The following is a 22,089-nucleotide window of genomic DNA, read 5'->3' on the forward strand; positions in this document are numbered from 1 at the left end:
TACTATTCTTCCATTATCAAATATTTATATAAATTACTTTAATACATTTATAAATTAAAATTTAATATAAATAAAATCTATATTTAAATAAAATTATATTTAATAAACATAAAAGATAAATTTAATATATATTATATCTATATTTTAATTAAATTATACTTAATATACATATATTTTTATCTTCTATTACTTGCTCATGTTTGGATTAAATAAAATAACTAGTACCACACAACTAAATTCTTTTGTCTTTCTTTAACTTTTTCTTGAATTTTTATTTTACAATGAATATTGACATGTTTGGGATGTGCAAAGTTAGAAGCATCATGAATAGGTTCTTGAATAAATTCGAGATATCGCCTTTCTCATTGTAACTTTTATACTCTTTTTTTGAACCATATATTCGTATTTTAAATCAAATGGACTTGAAATAACAAATTTTGAATATCAAATATTTTAAAGTTTGAACCAAACAGTGAGAAAATAAATTTTAATAGATTTCAAGTTCGAAAATCCAAATCAAAGATTTCAAAATCCAATTCATAATATAAATACCATAGTTTTTAATTTTTATTTTGAACGTTTGGCATTTTCATTGGCCCGTTTGTTGCAAGCATAGGAATTGAGAATTATAATAGAAAATTTGAATGAGAATGGAGAATGAAGAATAGGAATGGAAAAATGCAATCCAATCTTGTTTATCCCTTGTTTGGTTATGCAAGCTTAAATTGGAATAGGGTTAACTTGCAATCGGCGCCATTTGAAAATATTTTTGAAAATGCAATCGGTGCCATTGGAAAATCACTGAAATATTTGAAAATATTGAAAACAAAGTTCCAGCGCTCACCCCAGGTCAAAGTGGATTTGAAAATTTAACCAAATTTGAGAAAGCTAAAATGAATGCAATAATAGAAATTCCAATTACAGGTATTATTTGAAATGGACAAAAGCTCATTTTGGAACTAAAATGAGAATACGTATTCCTATTCCCTATTCCTATTCTATGCACCAAACAAAGAATACAAATCATATTCTAATTTTCTATTCCTATTCCGGTTGTATTGTAGCAACCAAACGGGCCCTAAGTTGGTGACAAATTTTAAGACCTCAAACTCCCATTTTCAGAAAAAGCAGGTTGGCAAAAGCAATTCCGAAGAACATTATAGGTGAAGCAAATCTCATTCCTATTGCATTCAACGGAACTTTTTCTGAATTCGTTATTGAAAAGTTTTACAACGCTGGATTCGTTATTAGGGTTTATTGGGGAACTATGCGAATTCCGTTTTAGATTGTTTGAATGTTTATGATATGTTTCGGGTATTGTTTAGGTTCACATATCTTTTCTAGCTTACCTTACGTTGTTCTTTATTGCAACAGAGATTGTCGATTGTGCATTTTGAGATGGACATTGATTAATTTTTTTTCCGTGATACCATTTCTGGACCATTTATCATGAAGATTGATTTGCTATGGTAAATTAGATAAATAGTTAATTGATTATTCAACTCGTCAGCAGTAGACTTATTCATTTGAATGTAAGCTGCTATCAATATTCCCTTGCATACTCTTACATTCTTTAATCATTAGCATTAAGCTACAATTGATTTGTATGTGTTCTTTAGCATTACGAATACTGCGATTTCCTTGAAATCTTTGACAGCTGTGGCATTTGTAGTATTTAAGTTGGATTTATTTTTCCAACTAATTGTATATCCGGTGTTTAAAGAATGGTGAAAATGGAGCCTTACCATAGTGAAGAGTCAGGTGTGAATCTCGCCCATGAAACTGCCGGCTATGATAAAGCATGCCAAGAAGTGCATTAGTGACACGACGTGGAGCAGTGCCTTGTATCTGTCCCATGACTGAGGGGTATTCTAGAAGTGACTATTAAAAATAAGGTTATTGTTCTTGTTGACAATGGATAATATATTGGGAACAATTTTGTTCAATATCGCTTTCTCTGTATCTACATTCACTCCAGAGATACAACGGAATTCTGCCTGTATGGATAGTGTGTAAATAATCCTGCACAGGCACAATAGAAATGATGAATTGGCATTTCTATTAGAACCCAACAGTGCGGTTAGTATCATAGCAATCGCCAAATAATCTCATATCAATTGTTGAAGAATTCCATTTCATGTTTATTGTCAACATTCCGTCTGCAGATTTGACTAATGAATCAATCGGTCTAATAAGTCTATTCTAGTTATCGTACGCTACTTCATGATTGTGTTACCACTATTCTGGTTCCCTGGCGGTAGAGCTTATTTGGGAGGTTAATCTATTGTTTAGAAGAGATTAAAAGGATCTCAGTCTTCCAGGGGTTCATTATTAATTTATTTGTATTGTTGGCTATTAGGGGGTTCCCTAGGCTGTTTGGCCTTTGTAAAATTTTAAACATTCATTCATTTAATGATGTTCTTTTTATCAGACTACAAGTCTCTCAATATCTATTACCATTAAGATATCTTTTATCACATCAAAAGCTAGTAATTTCACCTTATATGGATCCTTATTTACTGTTCTCTAGATCACTTTGTATGGCTATACCGTGCTTGATACAATAGTGCATTTGTACATGAGGCAATTTTTGTCTATAAGTAGGCTGATTCACAAACATAGGTTTTATCGTGAGCGTGGTGATCAAAACACAGTCCAGGAAGATGCAGAAGATGTTGGCATGAGCAAAAATGAGAAAATACTGAAATCTATTTTTTCGGTATTTTCTATGTTCTAGTATTTTGCATTTTCGGAGGCCTCTGGGGCATTTATGGGCTTCGGCAGGGCCAAGAAGTTGTAGCGCTACGCTTAAGACTTCAGACACAAAATGGAGAACTTTAGAAGATCTTTCCACAAATTTTGACGGTTTGTGTTTTTGAGTTACGAGTAGAAAGTTATGACTTCTACAAGTAGACCTATTTTTTTAGTATAGATTTTTGTAGTTTTGTATGGTTGTTTGGATTTATTTTGTAATTAATTATTTTGTGGACTCTTCATTTTCATTTCCAAGGGATAGTGATGACCCTTGGGATCCATCATACTTGTATAAACTCTATTTTCGAATGGAATGGATCATGTTTTGGCTTGCAAATCATCTATTGTGGTATTTTAGTGGTTTTTCAATTAATTCACAATACCGCAGGTTCTACACCAGGTATTGTAATCTGAATTATTAATTTAGATTAGTGGTATCAGAGCTTATTTGCTCCTGTATGTCCCATCGTACGTGGTCAGCTTATTGAAGGTTGGGATTGGGCACAAGAGATCTCTCAGATTATCTTCCTTTGAGATGCACATGGTCGCATATGGCAAAACAACAAACCGAGGGGATGGATGAATCCTTCAAAACACTAGTGGAAGAGGCATTAAATAAGCAACGTGAAGAAATGATGAAACAATTTTTAGAGATGCTTGGTTAAAAAGAGGCACACACTAGTCTGAGCAATCCAAAATTTGGTGGGCAAACCCCATTCAAGGTGCAGGTAAATTTTGATATTCCAACTTTTCAAGGAGAGATTGATGTAGATGCTGTTGATGATTGGTTGTCCAAATTGGAGAGGTACTTTTGTGTTAATAATTTCTCAGATATTGAAAAGATAACCTTTGCCCTCCTCAAAGCTGAGAATCATGTGAAGTTGGGATGGGAGGTTCACTTAACAACTGAAGAAAACCAAGAGGCTGAGGATGGATATGAATTTTTCGCGATGTTTGATGGAAAACCCACATGGGAAGAATTTGTAGAGCATATAGAACAAGAATATTACTTTGAGGATACCTATGAACAGAAATATATGCAATGGCAATTACTCCAACAAAAGAAAGACCAATCAGTTTAGGAGTATACCAACATATTTCATGCTCTCTCTGCAAAGCTTGGCATCAAAGACTCAGAAAAACATTGAGTTCTGAATTGTAAGAGTGGTTTTCATAGATATATTCAGACTGAAATGGATTTCTTGAATATAGAAACATTGTCTAGTGCTTTCAAATATGCATCAAGAATTGAGGAGAAGTTCAAACAAAAAGGGAGGAGGGAAAATCCAGTGGACAACAAATGGAAAGGTGAAGGTAATAAGTCAATGGGAAAACAAACAACCATGGAGCCATCTCCAAATACAATAGCAAAGAAGACATGGGGCATAAAAAAAACAGGGCAAGACTTAGGTATATGGTGTGAAGTCCATAAAAGTCCCTCTCATAACACCAAAGATTGTAGAACTATAAAGAATTTAATGATGGAAACCCATCAAGAAGCTATTGCACCCGAGTTGAAAAATTTTGGAAAACAAAAGGAGGATGAACAAATCATTGAGGCTGATCCATATGCCATAGTGGACCCTACAAAGGTATTTGTTCGTGATGATGAAGAAAGATTGTTCCATTCACAAATGTGGGTAGGAGGAAAAGCTTTGCATTTTATTTTTGATAGTGGTTGTCAAAAGAATTTGATATTTGCTGAGACTGTAAAAAGATTGAATCTGAAAACATCACACCCACAACCATATTCTATGGGATGGGTGAGCCAAGAGAGAGATATTCAAGTAAACAAGCAATGTCATCTGTCATATTCCATTAAACCGTTCAAAGATGAGGTGATTTATGATGTAGCTCCTCTTGATGTATGTGATATTTTATTAGGACAGCCATACATGTATCAACGTCACGGGGTGTATGAGTCTAGACCACGAAGTGTGACAATCAAATTAGGTGGACAAAAGTATAGGATTCCAGAGCTAAGTCTTGCACACTTTGCATCTTTGATTAGTGCAAAACAATGTAGAAGGTTAATAGCCCAAACTGGTACATTTGTGTTATTGATGATTCGTCCTGAGGAACAAAAGAAGTGTGTGTAATTCTCATTCCATGGTGTCCATCACAACAAAACAACAAAGATCAATGGATCAGATTTTAACAAAATTTCAGAATGTGTTTGAGTTACCAACAGGGGTACCCTCACATTGCCAAGTTAGACACTCTATTGATTTGATACCAGGAGCCCCATTGCTTAATGAGCCAGTATATAGGTCGGTTCTAGATAATGATGAGATAAAAAGGCAGATACAAGAATTGATTTAGAAAGGACATATCCGCCCAAGTGCATCTCCCTGTGGTAGCCCAATTGTTCTTGCAAAGAAAAAGGATGGTATATGGAGGCTCTGTATTGACTATAGATCATTGAATAAGATAACTGTAAAAAATAGATATCCAATTCCTTAGATAGATGATCTCTTAGACCAGCTTAGAGGGGCAAAATTCTTCACTAAAATTGACTTGAAATCTGGATACCATCAAGTACCAATTGATCAATAGATGTATGGAAGACGGCTTTTAAATCCAAAGGGATTATTTGAATGGTTGGTGATGCCTTTTGGCCTCACAAATGCCCCAGCCACATTTATGAGGATGATGAATGCTGTGCTTAGGCCATTCACTGACTCTTTTGTAGTTGTGTATCTAGATGATATTATAATTTTCAGCAAAACATGGGAAGAACATCTGCAACATGTGGAACAAATATTGTCTACATTGCAAGACCATGGACTCTATGCAAATAAGGAAAAATGTTATTTTGGTATGAAAAGTATTAAATACTTGGGATATGTTATTGATAGTGAAGGTGTTCATGTTGATCCTGAAAAGATCCAAGTAATTAAAGACTGGCTTGCTCCAAGGAATCTCACAGAGTTGCATAGCTTCTTGGGCTTAGCTAACTTTTATCGCAGATTTGTGTTTGGATTTTCACATTTGTCTTGGCCTTTGAATTAGTCATTAGGGGGAGGTATGAAAGCAAAATTCAAGTGGACAGGTGCTCAACAACAAGCATTTGAGGAGTTGAAACAAAGGTTATGTTCTACATTCATTTTATCTCTTCTTGATTTACAACAATCTTTTGAAATTCAAACTGATGCATCAAAATATGCTTTGGGAGCAGTCCTCATGCAACATGGACATTCAGTTGCCTACCATAGTGAGACATTTTCTGATACAGTGCGTAGATATCCCATCTACGATAAAGAATTATACGCTATTGTTCAAGCTTGTAAGCAGTGGAAACATTATATATTGGCAAAAGAGACTATCATTCACACAGATCACAAACCCCTTCAATTTTTGCAAACACAAGGCAAACTATAGAACGAAAGGCACCAAAGATGGTTAGCTTATCTTCAACAATTTCATTTGAACATTCGTCATAAGAAAGGAAGCACCAATGAGGTAGCAGATTGACTGAGTAGGCTGCCAATTGCAAGAATAAGTATGGTATTACAATTGTGTGGTCACCAAACAAAAAATTGGGCCCACTTGTATGGGCAGGATAATACTCAACTTGTGGAAGGTAAACATGTGAATGATTATTACTTACAAGATGGAATGCTTTGCCACTGTGGCTAGATTTGTGTCCCTGAGGAAGAACGTAAGAAGTTAATATGGGAAGCTCACTACAGTAAGGTTGCTGGTCATTTTGGAATAGGTAAGACTACTGCTATACTACAAAAATATTTTTACTAGACAAGAATGAAAAATGATGTGATAGAATACATTCAAGCATGTACAACGTGTGCTATTGCAAAGCTTGCAAATCGTAAGTTGGGTTTATATTTACCACTTCCTATTCCAGATAAACCGTGACATTCAATTTCAATGGGTTTTATGTCTGGTCTTCTTACCACTAAACATGGGCATGATTGTGTATATGTTGTAGTAGATAGATTTTCAAAAATGGCAATCTTGGTGGCCTGTAGAAAGGCAATCTCTGTAGAATAAATTGCAAAACTCTTTTTTGAGCATGTTTGGGTTCATTTTGGGCTACCAAAAAACGTTATTTCAGATAGGGATACTCGGTTTCTTAGTAAATTTTGGTCTTCATCATGGGCAATGATGGACACAAAACTAACAAAGTCTACTGCATTCCATCCTCAAACAGATGGTCAAATAGAGGTTGTTAATCGAATGATTATTCAAATTCTGCGTACGTATCACTCTAGACATCCTCGCACATGGTTTGAGAGCCATCCATATGTGCAACATAGCTACAATAGGGCAATTCATAGCTCAACTGGCCACAACCCATTTGAAGTTTGTCTTGGATATCAACCCTTAGCACCGATTAATGTTTCTATCCTAGTTATGCAACCTGACGTGGTACCATGCTTGGATAAGGAGAAGGACAAAGCTATGAAGTTCATTGATAAAATTCATTATTTGCAGCAGCAAGCTCATGAAATTTTGGAGCAGACTACTAAGAAGTATAAACAGAGGCATGGTCAACATCGAACTCCTCATAATTTTCAGGTTGGGGATAAGGTATGGTTGCATTTACAGAAGGAACGTTTACAAGGCCCTCATAAAAAGATTCGTCCTCTTCATTATGGTCCCCATAAGATCATCAAGAAAGTTATTGAAAATGCATTTGAACTCAACTTGCCTCCATTTTTGGGTGTCCATCCAGTTTTCAATGTAGAACTATTGAAGCCATATTTCCCTCCTTTACTAGACATTGCAGATGTTGCTGAAGAAATCAGTCATATAGAGTTTAATCCAGAAGTTATTAATCCACTCCAAAGTGACCAAATTGTGGAGGTTGTGATGAAGAATTTGAGGAACCAGACAATCTATTTATATCGTGTGGTAAAAGCAGGACAATTTGTTCAACAGGGAAAGTGGCTTACACATGAACAAATCCAGCTTCATTTTCCACATCTAATGGAAAGTTTGGATGAAATGGGGCCCATTTCCTCTCAAGGGGGGAGGAATGATCAAAACACAGTCTAGGAAGATGCAGAAGATGTTGGCACAAGCAAAAATGAGAAAATACCGAAATCTATTTTTTCGGTATTTTCTATTTTCTAGTATTTTGCATTTTCGGAGGCCTCCAGGGCATTTCTGGGCTTCGGTAGGGCCAAGAAGTCATAGTACTACGCTTAAGACTTAAGACACAAAACGGAGAACTTTAGAAGATCTTTCCAGAAATTCTGACGGTTTGTGTTTTTGAGCTACGAGTAGAAAGTTATGACTTCTACAAGTAGACATAGTTTTTAGTTTAGACTTTTGTAGTTTTTTATAGTTGTTTGGATTTATTTTGTAATTAATTATCTTGTGGACTCTTCATTTTCATTTCCAAGGGATAGTTATGACCCTTGGGATCCATCATACTTGTATAAACTCTATTTTCGAATGGAATGGATCACTTTTTGGCTTGCAAATCATCTATTGTGGCATTTTAATGGTTTTTCAATTAATTCACAATACCGTAGGTTCTACACAGGGTATTGTAATCTGAATTCTTAATTCGGATCAGTTGGTCACAAGGTTAAAGCCGACTGGCACATAATACAAGCAATATATAAAGTAAATGGAAAGAAAATGCCTTTGGCTTTTGTAGGGAGTCCTGTATTCTCGAGCTTGGTCACTAGGATAATACCCATGGGTACACATTAGGAACAATATAGAGTTGTAGAGTTGAAAATTGTTTTACCCCTTTGCAATTCCCCCCCCCACTTTTGTAGCCACTTTAGTGTTCATACCCCTAGCATTTTCTTCTTAGGATGTTCAAAGTCCTTTTAAATGGCTACCTTATTGCATTAGTTTTGTGTTAGCCACATGTTTCTCTTGTTTCCTATTGTTTTTGAGTGTGATTTGTTTGGACAATAGTGTGTGCACTAGTGTCCATACATTGTGCTAATGTTTCATGACATCTTAACATTCAAATGTCAGTTTTGAGCAGTTGAATACTTGTCATCTGCTTGATTGGTGGTGGTCTTGGTCAAGAATCTTCTGAAAATCTCTCTCTCTCTCTCTCAGCTCTCTCAAACCATTGGGTAATATTTTTTTATCTCTCTCGTGTTTTTGAGCATCTTAGAATTTATCACATCCCCTATCTATTAAATTATTTTATCTATTTTCTTTTTTAATCTATATATATCTGCCTGTTGTGGAAGTGGGATTTCCAAAACAAGGACTTGATTGGGGCAACTCTTGAAATAGCTCCAAGCATTATTTCCTCTCTAAACACACAGAGATTTGCTTATATCTTAGTTACTGATTTGTGAAATGAATCTGATTAGGGCACGTGAATCGGATCCGTGGATTTGTAATTATTTTTTTCCCAATTATGATTCTTGGAGGATTCGTGTGTGTGTGTATGCATTATGTATACTAAGAAATGAGAGAAATATACATCATTCTAAAATTAAATCATTTCAAAGTATGAATATATGATTCTAAATCATTTCATAGTATGAATTTATGGATCAAATCCACGATTACAAAAAAAAATCGGAAAAAAAAAACTGGAAGAATCCGGACGAATCCAGCCACGGATCCAGACCCGGATTGGATCCAAATCCGGATCCAGCCTCTAGGGCACGAATCTGGTAACTAAGGGCTTATATCAATTTTTATTTCATTTCTTTTTATCTCTGTTATCTAGTATTTGCTGCTTTATTTTTGATTCTGGGGTTCACTAGTTATTTGGAGTACAGAACAGTATTTGTGTTCTTCTTGAGTCTTTTTCGTCTTGTCCATTCAAGACTACAGCACGCTGAGCAGACGTCGACATGCCATTTTGAGTCTTTGGCCGAGACACTTAGATTTGGACCAAAAACTCTCTGTTCTCTGCATTTCCAATTTCTTGAATCAAAATCTTCTTTTTCTTTATCTATAATTAGATACCTTCACCAATTTAGCTAGTTGGAGATATTTGAATGTATGTGCGAAGCAGGCTCTCAAAGAAACATAGTTTCCGTTTTTAGGGTCAGTTGGAGATATTTGAATGTATGTGAAGCAGGCTCTCAAAGGAACATAGTTTCTGATTTTAGGGTCAGATTTACATTTTACAAGAGTAAACAGAAAGAAAGTCATTATGTCTTCCATAAAAACTGTACAGTGCCAAATTGGTACTTGGCTTGGCCATGACATATAAAATAATCTTTAACTTTGTATCAATAGCTGCTAGAGGATTATGCTTGGATATTGTTTTCTAGTGATACTCTTTTGATCAACTTTCCATCTTTATGTAGTGCAGTTCACTGTTTTTCTATCTGATGAGTCAAAAATATATGGAGAATTGCATACCAATTGGGTATCTATATATCGCTTTACATACTTGTCTTATTCAACCAGACATGACTTTCAATTGAGCGTATATCAATATATATTGTACCCTACCAGAATTTGCAATTCCCTAGTGGATAACAATACAGAGGTAAAGATTGTTTTCTGGGTACATGGCCAAGCCAAGTACCAATTTTGCATGGTAGATGCCCTAAGGAAGCCAAGGGGGGGCCTTCTTCCATTGACTTTATATTCTCAAATTGTCTTCCCATGGGATGGTTGACACCTTTTAGGTTTTGCTTGGGACTACATATCCACCATTGGCTTAGTGGTAAATTGTGGCCCTATCCCTCCATAATTCTACATGCACGTCAATTCCTTTCTGTGCCCTTTAAGAAAGGTTCAACAAGTTAATGCCAAACTGGGATGATGGAGTCACATTCTAACCAGGTATTAGTTTGCTCCACATTTTATTTGAATCAATCAATACCTACGATATGATTATGTCTCTCTTGCATGATGTCCATCCATTATTGTTGCATCAGAAGATGGATGAATCTGTTATAATAATAAAATTGCAACTAAATTTTATATAGATACTATGCCCATAGGGAATGTGTATGGTAATTTTTTGTTAAAGGGACATTACCACCGCCTGGAGAGATTCTTGTGACTGATATAATTATTGTACCAACCTGTGACATTTCATTGCTGACTTTAACACTACACTTTAGATGACAATGTATTAATTAAGACTCTTCCTAGACTATGTCCTTTTTAGTTTTGTATATGCTGCATATAAATAAATACAATTAATGTCACACTTGAAGTGTTAAGTATGCAAGCATTGGACAAGAAAAAGTAAAAGGCTGAAAATACCATCTGGCATAGCTGTTACTTGAAATGTGTTTGAGAGTATTGGATTCCCAAGTCATCTTTATGTTTGAGAAAGTTTCCTAGGGTTGCCACTTATGCTGTTAGTTTTCTTTGTAATGATCTTTTCCTTGGTTATATGCTTGTTGACTTCACCTTTCTCATACTGCTTGTTGTTGGACCTTGTCCAGCATTAAAATCTGCTATCTATCTTGTTATGTGGGTGTATTGTGTAAAATGTTGATAAAAATCATGAGTCAGAAATGTGTACGAGGTACTTTGTTTGCTAAACACCCTGCTAAAATGGAGGAGGCATTGAGGTTCAAGTCCCTACAAATTATGTGCTAGTATTTCATGAGACTTGTGATGCTACTGCTTGTTTCTGCTCTGTGCATCCTGTTTCCTTTTGGTTGGCTGTCTGTTGCATGTCTTCTGGAAGATCGCTTCTTGTGATTTAATTTTTTTATTAAACCTAAGGCGAAAACTATACCATTCCCTACTCTCTTGCAACTAACCAATGAGAGACAATGTTAATGCAGGCTAAAATCTAGTGTAGACAGCAATAAATCTTTTGGGAATGGAGGATGAAACTCACACCATTAGCAACCAACAATAGCTTATATTGAAACCTAACGGAGTCCCTTGAGAGTTATCATTCCTCAGGCAGAGTATGGAGAATGTACCCCCTTTTCAATACAACTTGAATTTGTGAAAATGCACACAAAAGTTTGGAGGAATTTTATATGTTCTATAATAACCTTTGTAACTCTTGCTAGATCTCTTAAATCTCTTTTTTAGATCCATTGCTAACACGTCACCATATTTTTGCTCATTTTTGTGACCCTTGTTGCATTCACAAGACAATATAAAAGAAGTTATTTTTGGAAGCAAGATTTTTCATGGTTCCAAGCTACAGTTGACAGGGGAATAGTGACTAAACTGTCATGATTTTAGAGCCACCTTTCTATAGAGTTCTAAGATTCAATGAATGGTGTTTTAGCCACCAATCCCATTTAACATAATAATTATGAGAATAAAAAATTACATGCAAGAAAAGGAGGCAATAAAAACTGAAATAACTACTTTATTTTTCTATGAACACGAAAAGTTAGATACCGTTGACTATCCAAAATAAGTTACTAACTACTTTTTGTAAAGTATCTGCAAATTCTGCTATTAAATCAGACTGAGATAATATCTTTATAGTGCTGAAGATGGTCTTCAATGTACAAACCTGTATATGAAGTTTAATCAATATGTCATGTCCCCTCTTTCGTGCTAGTTCTTTTGCCACTTGGTTAATCTATCTCCACATCCGGATAAATTAACGACACATTACTAGTAAGGATGCCTACCAGTCACAAGAGAAGACTTGTCTTAAGTTCGTCATTCAATGAATTAAAGTACATTAATAGAGTTACTTTATGTTTTAAAAAGGCATTCACTTTATAAAGTGACTTAGGTGACTAGAAGATGAAATTGGTGTTTTATCCTACATCTCTTATTCCAACACTTTTCCCTCACTTCGAGGTTATAAAGGCGAGCCTCTGTCTTCGGAGAGGACACACAAGATTTTATGAACTCAAGATATTGAAAGTTCTAGTTGCTTTAATGCGATTGACAGAACTTTGAGGACGAAAACCCTCGAGTTGTTTGAGGAAGTTGAACGTCACCCCAATATCTCATTTTTGGATTCAAAAGGCAAATTCTAGCAAAAATCGGCAAGGAGAATTGTGACATTGTTTTTTCAAGATTGGAAGTAAGTTATTGGTTGGAGCATATAGTATTAGTAGTATTTAGACATCATTTTCTTCTATAGATGGTGAACAGTAGCTATGTCAACTAAGAGATCATAGGAGTAGAATTGGAAGGCGTGGACTGGTGTGGTCTTTTCTAGAGCCGACAGGAAGTTGACATATAGTTTGGTAAGGTATCCTCGTGAGCAAGCACAGTTAGAATGTCATCCACACATCCTCCCAATATTTGGCATTCCTCTCCTCTTGCCCTTGGAGATCGATTAAATTAATCACGTGGTGCAACTGATGAGCTGGAACTAATATGCTACAGGAGTCTCACCAGTATCAGCAATGTTAACAGGGTTTATGCAGTTTACAGGAATGGCTATCTGGACTCCACGTTAAGGATAGAGGGTCTCAGTGGTGATTCTCATTGAGGAGTAGTCGATGGAAACATTGCAGAGTGCTTGGTCACTTGAACAATTTGTTTCTGAGTGCAAACAACCAGGTGCAAGTCGTCATGTCTATCTCATTGTTATCACTTGTAAGTGAACAAACTTATAATTACAATTGTTTTGAACTATGATTGAGTATTGCTTTCACGAGTGTGCACTTATCCATCTGTAAGGAACTGTCCAGTTCATTTAAATGTTTTTCTTCATCGGGTGTGAATTGGTCTTTACTGTTATAACAACAAATGGTAAAGGAAAAGTATTTGGGTTCAATTGTATGCTTTGATTTACAGCTCATGAATGATTGTGGGATTACTCCTATAGTCTTATTTCAAGCAGATATACCAGACCTTCATATTCTGATTATTGCCAACTATTTAACGAAATTCTTCTAGTTTAGACTTGAAATCTTTAATCATAAGTAGCAAGGATTTTTACAATGGTATCTGAGCCACAAGACCTGCCATCTTATGAGAAACCAAAATATTTGCAGACTGATTTTTATCCAAAAATGTCAGTTGGGAATGAGTAAAAGACATTATAAATTCAGCCATCTACAGCCGGAACAAACAGATTCTTTAGAACATATTGATATTGAAGATAGTTACTCAGTGGATGAGGAATTGATTTTTGGAACAAGTGAACAAACTGAACAAACTAAACAGTTTGATCATTTTGAACAGGTAGAATAGGTAAACAACATTCAAATGGCACATAATGAAACTGAGTAGGATAGGGAAGTAAGGGAAACATTGTGAGCTATTATAGATGGGCAGAATAACATAGCTGATGCACTTTAACAACCCGCTATTAATATACAACAATTAGCTCTTGTTAATAGAAGAGCCCCGAGCCATCACAGTAGAGAAAATAGTGTAGCTGGATCAGCCCGAGCTGTTAGGGCTACCACACATAACACTGACAGGCCTTTAATGCTAGTGTTTAATGTAGAAGAAGAGGCAACACCACCAACAACACCAAATTTACTACCGGACAATGTTATGGCAATGTATGATGAATGAGATTTGTTTCCCTGATTCTATTAAATAGAATATGTCTTTTGTCCAATATCTAAATTAGAATAGGGAGTCAGATAGACAGCAATAGGATAGGAGGCCTAGAGCACCAAATAGGGACCTAAAGCATACTATGAACAAATTATCTCTCCCTACTTTTGATGGCAGCGATAAGACATCTGCAATAGCATGGATTCACAAGCTAGACACGTACTTAACTCTAAACCTATGTTAGAGATAGAAGCCATCGGGTTTGCTACGATGCACTTAGAGGGAGTGACGTACGATTGGTGGCATCACGGGTTGGTTACCCAAGATCATGGTCTCATTACATCATATGAGACTTTCAACTCTAAGCTGATTACTTGCTTTGACAAGAAAGATACAGAGGTCTATTACAAGGATTTGGCACAACTACGACAGAGCGGATCTTTTGATATTTCATTGACGAGTTTCAGTAGATCTCAGTGATGGTCCCTGACATGACAAAATAGTGTTAAGGTAATGCTGTTCACTAAGGGTTTGTAGGATAGATATAGAGGTTTGGTTAAGGTACTTAAACCAAACACTTTGGATGATACTATTAAGATCGCTCATGATCTAGAGTCACCCTCTTCGATATTACAGCCTCCTAAGAAGACGTATAAGGGGACCTCTTCGTTCCAAAAGAACAAAAATTAGCATAAGGCTATATCTCCCAGGATGGACTTGAGACACGGAACGAACTCAAAAGGAAGGAGCTATGCTTCACTTGTACAGAGCCATGGACGTTGGATCATAGATGTCTTGGTAGGGGCAAGATACATTATGTAGAGGTACTTTCAGAGGAGGATGAGCAGGTAGGAGGGCAACGATGTTGAGGGCAGTGATGAGGAGGAGAACGAGGATTGACCACCTAGAGGGAACAAGGTAGGTATCCAGGGGCAGCCTCCTATCATAGCATCATTTTCTAGCAATCCCACAGGACACCTCTTTCGTTTGAAAGGAATTGTAAGGGGACAACATATTATATGTCTCTTGGATATAGGTGCCTCGCACAACTTCAGAAGCTCACGATGGGTAACCAAGAGGAATTTACTGATTGATGACATACCTGAGTTTGAGGATAGGGTGGCAGGAGGTGAGAGATTGAGATGCGTAGGGAAGGTGTGAGGACTTCCGATTCATTTTGATGATTTCCTTCTTGAGGCAGATTTTTATGTGGTGGATTTAGATGGACTAGATGCCATGTTGGGGAGATAGTGGTTACAAACCATAGGCAGATATACGGTTGATCATGAGAAGATGCAGTTGGAGTTCTCATAGGATGGCCGACAGGTTAGTCCTCAAGGCTATGCCAGAAGGGGAGCCTAGGTTGATAAGAGCTCATAGGATGGAAGCCATTTTGAGGCATAATGATATCGAGTGGGCAACACAGTGTTTCATCTCTTCTAAGGAAACATAGGATACAAGACAGCAGTACCATTGTGGCATTCAGACAACGCTTGACAAACATAGGAGGGTATTTGAGGATTTACCCCCAAGTATTCCACTAGATAAAGGGTTTGAGCATATCATTGAGCTAGAGGAGGGTGCCAAACTCATCATTACCACTCCTTATCGTCACCCCAAGCATTACAAGGAAGAGATAGAGAAGATGATTAAGGAACTGCGAGATATGGGACATATTAGGCCCAACTCCAGTCCTTTTGCCTCTTCAGTGGTGTTGGTTAAAAAGAAGGATGGCACCCTTCAGATGTGTATTGATTATCGTACTCTTAATAAAAGGACCATTAAAAATAGGTATCCAATTCCCCGCACTGATGAGTTATTGGATGAGCTTCATGGAGCTGTTTATTTCTCGAAGATAGATCTTTGATCGGGTTCCCATCATGAGGATGTGCATAAGACAACTTTTAGATGCCGTTATAGACACTATGACTTTTTGGTGATGCCATTTGGGCTCACCAATGCACCAGCTACTTTTTAGTCATGCATGAACCACATTTTTAAAAAAGAAGCTAGGAAAAGAGTGTGCTAGTCTTCTTTGATGACATATTGATCTTTAGCAGGACTTGGGAGTTACATTTGCAACACCTAGATGAGATCCTTAGCCTCATGGAAGAACACTCTTTATTTGCAAAGGAGTCTTAAGTGTGAATTCAAACTAACTGAGATTCTCTATCTAGGTCACGTGATTGGTGTAGAGGGAGTTAAGGTACATCAGGAAAAGATATAGGCAATCCTTGATTAGCCACCACCGAGAGATGTATCTGAGTTGCGGGGCTTTCTTGGCCTTTGTTCTTATTACAGGCAATTCGCTAAAGGTTTTTCCCAGGTAGCAGCCCCCCTTACCGATCTGACATGGAAAAGGGGTATTTAGATGGATAGAGGATTCAGAGGCAGTCTTTGATAGACTAAAACAGGTGATGAGCACGTGCCCAATTTTGGCACTTCCTAATTTTTCTAGACCCTTTGTTTTGGAGTGTGATGCTTCAAGGAGTGGAATCGGGGCAGTTTTGATGCAGGACCTATATCCTATAGCTTTTGAGAGCAGGAAACTTAGGGGCAATGAACTATGATATTCTACTTATGATAAGAAAATGCTGTCCATAATGCACGCTTTAGCCAAGTTTAGACAGTACTTGGTAGGAAGTAAGTTCACAATAAAGACTGATCATAACAGCCTACGTTACTTTCTGGAACAGAATGAGTTGAATGAAAGACAACAAAAATGGGTCAACAAGGTTCAAGCATATGATTTTGACATTGAATATGTCAAGGGTAAAAATAATATAGTTGTTGATGCACTTTCTAGGAGACCCTCAGTGATGGAGTGCTGCGCCATTTCCGAGATTTTAGCAAATTGGAGGTCCCAATTGTTAGTTGAGTATTATAAAAATACTCACGTTTGTCAGATTATGGATGGTCTACTTCAGGATGATTAGTACAAGGTAATAAATGATATCATATATTATAAGGATAGAATCTACCTAGCACCAGAATCTAAACTTAAGTTGAATATTATGTACACTATACATGATGCATTTTCAGCGGGTCACCTAGGTTTTTTTAAAACCTACAGGCAGATAGAGAGAGATTCTTATGGAAGGGGCTTAAAGACAATGTATTGCAGCATGTTAGAGAGTGCCAGACTTGTCAATAGAACAAGTCAGAATAGGGCTTCCCAGTAGGTTTACTTCAGCCTCTCCCTATTCTAGCTCAGAGGCAGGAGAGTATCTCCATGGATTTTATTACAGGGTTCTCGAGGGTCCAGGGCGGGGACTGCATTTTTGTGATAGTAGACAGATTGACTAAGTTCGTGCACTTTTTTGCTATTGCAGCGAACTGGTCAGCCCCTCAGGTGGTAGAGTTGTTCTTTTGAGAGGTTTTTTGTCTTCATGGATTACCTAAGACTATTGTGAGTGATAGAACAACAGGTTTATCAGCACCTTTTGGCAGGAGCTTTTTAGATTGGCAAGTACTGAGTTGACACCCAGTACTAGCTATCACCCGTAGACGGATGGTCAGAACGAAATATTGAATAAATGGGTGGAAGGGTATTTGAGAAGCTACATTGCAGGTTAGCAAAGAGCTTGGGTTAAATGGTTGTAATTGGGGGAGTATTGCTATAACTCCACCTATCATATGTCCATTCGGATGACTCCTTTCCGCGCTCTTTATGGCTATGAACCTCTCTTTTTCATTGATTTGGCTTTATAGGATAGTAGGGCTCCCTTAGCCAAAGATTGGGTCCAGGATCAACATGATATTCTCAAATCCCTTAGAGATAATATTCAGCAGGCGCAGAATAAATAGAAGTTATATGCTGATCAACGTCGTACTGAGCGGAGTTTCGAGATAGGTGACATGGTTTATCTTTGTCTCCAGCCACATAGATAGAGCTCCTTGAAGAAAAGTGGGTTAGAAAAGCTTAAGCCCAGATTTTACGGAACTTAATGCATCAGCAAGAGGGTTGGTGAGGTTGCCTACAAGTTGGATTTACCTAGTGACAGTCAAATCCACGATGTGTTTCACGTGTGCCTCAGGAAGGAAATTGGTCAGTAGGTTGTACCATCAGAGGGCTTGCCTCTACTTGATGAGGAGGGTAGACTTGTATTGGAGGTAGCAGAGGTGATTGAAACCAGGGAAAGGAAGCTACGAAATAGATCTATCAGAGAATATCTAGTCCACTGGAAGGATTTATCGTACGAAGACGCCACTTGGGAATGTGAGTCTATTTTATAGCATCCAGCATTGAGATTGCTTGAGGGCAAGCAATCGCGGGAAGGGAGGATTGTCATGTCCCCTCTTTCATGCTAGTTCCTTTGGTGCCTGGTTAATCTATCTCCACATCCAGATAGATTAACAACATTACCAGTAAGGATGCCTGCTAGTCACAAGAGAAGACTTGTCTTAAGTTCATCATGTAATGTATTAAAGTACATTAATAAGGTTACTTTATGTTTTAATAAGGCATTCACTTTATAAAGTGACTAGAAGATGAAATTGGTGTTTTATCCCACATCTCTTATTCCAACACTTTTGCCTCACTTCGAGGTTATAAAGATGAGACTCTGTCTTGGGAGAGGACACACAAGATTTTATGAACTCAAGATATTGTATGTTCTGGTTGCTTTAATGTGACTGGCAAAACTTTGAGGACGAAAACCCTCGAGTTGTTTGAGGAAGTTGGACGTCACCCTAGCACCTCATTTCTGGATTCAAAAGGCAAATTCCAGTAGAAATCGGGAAGGAGACCTGTGACATTGTTTTTTCAAGATTGGAAGTAAGCTATTGGTTGAAGCATACAGTAGTAGTAGTATTCAGACATATCGTTTTCTTCTATAGATGGTGAACAATAGTTATGTCAACTAAGAGATCATAGGAGCAAAACTGGAAGGCGTGGACTAGTGTGGTCTTTTCTACAATCGACAGGAAGTTAACATATAGTCTCATAAGATATACTCGTGAGCAAGCACAGTTGGAACGTCATCCACACATCCTCCCAATATTTGACATTCCTCTCCTCTTGCCCTTGGAGATCAATTATGTTAATCACGTGGTGCAATCGACGAGTTGGAACTAATACACTACGGGAGTCTCACCAATATCAGCAATGGTCACGGGATTTATGCAGTTTACGGGAATGGCTATCTGGACTCTACATCAAGGATAAAGGTTCTCAGTGGTGATTCTCACTGAGGAGTAGCCGGTGACAACATTGCAGAGTACCTGGTCACGTGAACAATCTGTTTCCGTCTACAAACACCCAGTTCTAAGTCGCCACATCTATCTCATTGTTATCACTTGTAAGCGAACAAACTTATAATTACAATGGTTTTGAACTATGATTGAGTAGAGTATTGCCTCCACGAGTTTGCACTTAGCCATCTGTAAGGAACTGTCCGGTTCATTTGAATGTTTTTTCTTCATCGGGTGTGCATTGGTCTTTACTATTATAACAAAAAATGGTAAAGGAAAAGTATTTGGGTTCAATTGTATGCTCTGATTTACATCTTAATGAATGATTGTGAGATTACTCCTATAGTTTTATTTCAAGCAGAAATACCAGACCTTCATATTCTGATTACTGCCAACTATGAAATTCGTTTAGTTCAGATTTGAAATCTTTAATCATAACTAGCAAGGATTATTACACAATAGTATAATTACTATTCTGAAAATGTGTTTATCTCTGCAATAAATCGTACAAGGCAGCAATGTAGAGGAGCAGACTTGTTTGTATCTTGTGTGTCCTGTAACCTCATCCTTACCTCATTTATATATTGCACTCAAGAGGCATGTCCTTAGAAAGGACATGTCTCCTCCCAAGTTAGCCAATATAACCTAATAAATATCTTTTTCAAGATCGACATTGTTAAAGGAAATATATTAGTTAGTAAAGATACTAACACTATGCATAACCACATTATAATATTTTCCACAATTAGCCACCTATTAGGTTAGTTAATATAAGAGGCCAATCCCTATAAAGGAACTTCATACTTCATTACAACTATACAATCTGTACAATCAGATCAGTATGAGATCGAAGTTACAGAATTAACACTCCCTCTTAACTTGATAATCATACTGAGAGATAACATATCTAGCATCATTGATTAAGATGAATACGCATAGATTGATACTCTATATCTATTTGAATCTTCTAAGCATGTGGTATCATTGAACACATGATACTATGTCATATTAGTATCCCTGTGATATGACTTATCACTTATACTTGTGATAATAGTATTGCATGGAATGCAATATACAGGATAAAATCTGGAGAACGATTAAATTTTTCCTTTATCCAAGTTGTGACTCATAGATACTGGTAGACCTATATCACAATATGATTATGAGTTTAGATCTACCAGTTCAGAGGATAAACTGTGGAGAACGATTAAATTCTTCCTTTACCCAAGATTGTGACTCATAGGCATAGAAATGTCTACATCACAATGTGATCTTGAACTCAGCTAGATCTGATAGTAGATCTCTACCATTCAACACATTATCTAAGAGATCGTCATCTCTCATAATGTCTTTTATAGAAGTGTTTATTATCTCAGAGATTGTCACCTCTTAGATAATGAATACAAATGGTAAAGCCGATAATAGTCAATAGCCTAACAAAAATTATTTAATTAATAATTTAAAGAATACAAATGTATTATAAGTCAACCATACCAAGTCTTATCCTGAAGTGATCTATCTTCACTCGAGAGAGAAGTTTGGTCAGAATATTTGTTGTCTGATCTGCAATGCAAATGTATTCTAATTTAATAGTATTCTTGTCTATACATTTGCACTGCAGATCAGACAGCAGATATTCTGACCAAACTTCTTTCTCGAGTGAAGATAGATCACTTCAGGATAAGACTTGGTATGGTTGACTTATAATACATTTGTATTCTTTAAATTATTAATAAAATAATTTTTGTCAGGCTATTGTCTATTATGGGCTTTACCATTTGTATTCATTATCTAAGAGGTGATGATCTCTGAGATAATAAACACTTGTATAAAAGACATTATGAGAGATGACGATCTCTTAGATAATGTGAATTTCAATATGCTTGGACCTGTCATGAAAAACCGGATTCACAGAAAGCTTGATGGAACTTTGATTATCACAATGAATAATAGTAGGATTCATGGGTTGACCAAATAATCCCACAAGTAACTTTCTAAGCCAAACTGCTTTCTGAGAGGCCATTGCTACGGCAATGTATTTAGCTTATGTGGAACTCTATGCTAATGATGCTTGCTTTCTGCATATCCAAGATATCCTTGCTGAGCCTAAACTGAAACAACATCTTGAAGTGCTTTTCCTATCAGTAACACTTCTAGACCAATCTGAGTCTGTGTACCCATGTAAGTCCAAGTCAACTTTCTCATACTTGAGTCCAAGATTAAGAGTGCTTTGTAAGTATCTTGTGATGTGTTTGACTACAACTAGGTGAATCTCCTTTGGCTCACACATCAAGTGACTTAAAGCATTAATAGCATAGCAAATATCAGGTCTTGTATTTACCAAGTACATAAGAGACCCAATTATCTGTCTGTAAAGATTAGAATTTATGGAAGGTGATTCTACTACTGCTTCCTTAAGTTTATGTAGATTAGTCTACAATGGAGAAGACATAGGTCTGCAGTTCCACATTCCAAATCTCTTCAAGATGTCTAATGCATACTTGATTAAGTATGATGTTGTCAGAATTCTGCCATACTTCCTATCCTAGGAAGTAATGGAGGAGTCCTAAATCTTTCATTTCAAATTCTCTGATAATTGATTAGATCTTTCTTGCATTGATCTATAAGATGATCATCACCTGTAATTAGTAAATCATCAACATATAGTATCAAAATTATCATATCATCTTTATCCTTTTTATAATAGAGATTTGGATCAGCTTCATTCTTGGAGAATCCTAAACTAGAGAGATACTTATCAATTCTTTCATACCA

At 36.7% G+C, this 22,089-nt stretch overlaps 1 protein-coding gene across 6 annotated transcripts in view; it reads left to right on the top strand.

The window, feature by feature from the left end:
* The first annotated feature begins 1,022 nt into the window (after positions 1-1,022).
* LOC149580269 (uncharacterized) overlaps positions 1,023-22,089 on the top strand; it is a 97,036-nt gene continuing 75,969 nt past the window's right edge. Inside the window, exons 1-2 of one of the 6 annotated variants that reach the window (XM_089790179.1) lie at positions 1,081-1,163; positions 1,375-1,469. The gene's annotated coding sequence lies outside the window, so the exon portion shown is untranslated. The other 5 variants (XM_089790176.1, XM_089790174.1, XM_089790177.1 and 2 more) reach the window with 5 other exon arrangements.

Source organism: Cupressus sempervirens, chromosome 1, assembly GCF_028749045.1.
Source record: "Cupressus sempervirens isolate cs-2001-9-10 chromosome 1, ASM2874904v1, whole genome shotgun sequence".
In the NCBI taxonomy this organism is placed as follows: Eukaryota; Viridiplantae; Streptophyta; class Pinopsida; order Cupressales; family Cupressaceae; genus Cupressus; species Cupressus sempervirens.